The sequence below is a fragment of the Octodon degus genome, unplaced genomic scaffold (genome assembly GCF_000260255.1).
Source record: "Octodon degus isolate 3935 unplaced genomic scaffold, OctDeg1.0 scaffold00073, whole genome shotgun sequence".
Taxonomy (NCBI): domain Eukaryota; kingdom Metazoa; phylum Chordata; class Mammalia; order Rodentia; family Octodontidae; genus Octodon; species Octodon degus.
This window is the reverse complement of record NW_004524649.1, coordinates 8,723,932-8,726,717: the sequence shown is the minus strand read 5'-3', so window position 1 is coordinate 8,726,717 and position 2,786 is coordinate 8,723,932. Positions and strand designations below refer to the sequence as shown.

The 2,786-nt window shown below is 49.5% G+C and overlaps 1 pseudogene; it reads right to left on the bottom strand.

The window, feature by feature from the left end:
• Positions 1-692: 692 nt before the first annotated feature.
• LOC101573478 lies at positions 693-2,274 on the bottom strand (annotated as a pseudogene).
• Positions 2,275-2,786: the final 512 nt, after the last annotated feature.

Below are 2,786 nucleotides of genomic sequence, written 5' to 3'. Positions count from 1 at the left end.
AGCGGGTGTGAGTGTGGCGTGCCCAGAGCCAAGCGCAGGAATGAGGTGGGGCTCCCGGACGTGCTGGCGTGGGGAGGCCTTCGGACGCACAGATCAGAAGAGTCGGCAGGGCGCTAACAGTGCATCAGTGAGGAAAAGTGGTGCGTTAGGGCAGGCCACCACCCCTTGTGTCCTAACACAGCTGTGATTATCTTTAGGTAGATGAATAAAGGGTAAAGAAGAGGGGGTGTGAAACATCTTTTTCTATCATTCTAGGATTAAATTATACATTTTCAGCTTAAATGTATAACATTATTTAAACAGAGGTAAAATGGATAGATAAATATTACCCATTCATTTTTTCTTTGAATTTTTCCACATTAAAACAATTATTTTTATATAAACATACACATCGATGTATGTGTGTAAAGATACACAAAGAAGATAAAACACAAACATGTAAAGATGCACATACAGACACAGGCCGAGATGACCACAGGAGCAGCCTGTCCTGTGTCACGCTTGCGGTCCTCATGTGTGCAGCACACAGAACTTCATTAGCAGCCCCCAGACCTCGGAGCGCTTCACTAGCAGCACCCAGTGGCTCAGGCGAGCTCCTGTGCCCCGCGATGCGGAAGAGAGCGAGCGCAGGAACCAGGGAATGCCCACGGCCACTCCCAGCATGCACGATCAATCTCTGCGCACTACGTGATCCTTCTGTCTCTATGTTGGCTCACAGTTTGGAGGGGCTGGTTTTCGGATCAGGTCACCAAAATAAGCCATGATTGTCTTCAATTTATTGTTCAGAAAGTTCTGTTCTATTTCCACTTGTCCCCTTGGCCCAGCTAAGGATGCCACCTGGTCAGTGTCAGCATTTCTTGGCAGAAAATAAACAATATTAGTAATTTTCTGCGAAAGCCTGAAAATTTCAAAGCCGTCAGGACACATCATGGTTCTGATGTCAAAGGTCTCTGCAGTGGCATAATCTGGCCCTCTCCATGGTGGGCTGAGGAAGACAACATAGGCCTTGAGGCTGGCAGCCAGCAGCAGGAAGTCTCCGCAGATGAACTCGATCTTATCTGCTACTCCATAAACCTCGGCATTATTGCGAGCAAGATCAATCTTAACAGGGTCGATATCAATGGCAATCACTCTTTCTCCTGCTAAGGCAAACTGGATGGTGTTTCCTCCGACCCCACAGAACGCGTCCACGACGACGCCACGCGGAAGCTCTGGCCAACGCACCGTGCAATGTGCTCCGTGATCTTCTCAGGCGTGACTGAAAACCAGCCCTCTTGATCCAACTTAATCCCGTCATCGAAAAGGGAGAAGAGCCTGTACCTCTGTGCCCAGTACTTAATGAGCTCAGGAACAGCAGCTATCTCTGGAGGTATGCCACTTGTCTTTCTGTTCATCCTTTTCTTTTTCTTCTTTTTAATTTCAGCTTTAGTGTCTACCTGCGCAAAGCCTGGTGTTTCCTGGCCAACAGAATCCTGTGTCTCTGGAACAGCGGCTACCGGGCTGTCCTGTTCCTTCTTTTCTGTCTCAGGCTCACTGGCCGAAGAGCTGGCCTGACACTCCACAGGCTCCGGACTCCGAGCTCCCAGCAGGCCATCAGCTTTTGTAACCGACACGCCTTGCTCTTCTGCGTCACTGCTGGTGGAACTGTCTTGTGTATTGTCGTGAAAGAACGACTCCTGTGATGCCTCTTCACCCACTGGTTCACTGATCCATTTTAGGAATTTTTCTACCTTACTCAGAGTCTTGCTTTTCTTGAAGACTGATTTTTTGATTCTTCAGTAAAGAAGATGTATTTTTCATCTTTATCTGTCTGCACATGTCCAGATATTTTGACCTCCGTTTAATATTCTTCTCTAGATACCTCACCTGGCGATGACTGAAGGTTTGAATTCCACCGTATTTTTGTCCTGAGCCATGCTTCAGCCCTAGAAGGGCATCACTGTCATCAAGGTCTGAATCCACATTTTCATCGATGTCCAGTTCATGGCTCCGCTTGAGCTTGCTGGGCTTAGGCTCGGGGGGGGGGGGGGGGGGGGCCCGAGGGGGGGGGGGGGGGTCCTCTCCACGCTCATCCTCATCGCTCCAGCCGGCGTGTGGTTTACCTCTGCGTGTATCTGGTCCTGCAGACTCTTGTGACCCTGCATTGTGGCTACTGCCTCTGACGTAGTAGCCTTTTAGTCCCAAATTGCACAATTTTCGATCCTCCACGAACGCGCGGGAGCAGAGGCAGCGGATGCTGCAGTCCTCCTCCGGGCCCTCAATGAAGAGAAGCATCTCGGCCACGTGACTCTACTTCTCGCAGCACATGGCGCCCCTCATGGCCGCCCCGCGGCGCGCAGCCCAGCCTGGACCCTCGCCCGGCTCCCCGCGGCCGAAAGGAGGCCTCCGGGCGCCACAAGGCGGGCGCGCAGCGGCCCCAGCGCCAGCCGCCGGAAGGGGCGGGCGGCAGCCTCTTTCTTTTTTCTTTTCTTTTTTTTTTGATTTGTATTTTACTTTAATATGGAAAACATGTTGGGTAACATTTTTACATAAAGGAAAGCAACCAAATATCTTCCCCTTTTAAACTGTCTTCAATTAGGGCTGTAGGTGCAGAAGAAGATAGATAACTGTATAAGCAGTGAGATGTGCGCTGAAGCTATGTTTTTGCAACAAAACACTACAGTGCACAATTGATCGAGGATTTCTCTTCCATGAAATGTAGTCAAATGAGCGTCACTTCAGACAAATTATATGGGCACAAGTCAGGTATAAACATAACATAAATATCTAGCAAAATATGTATGTGT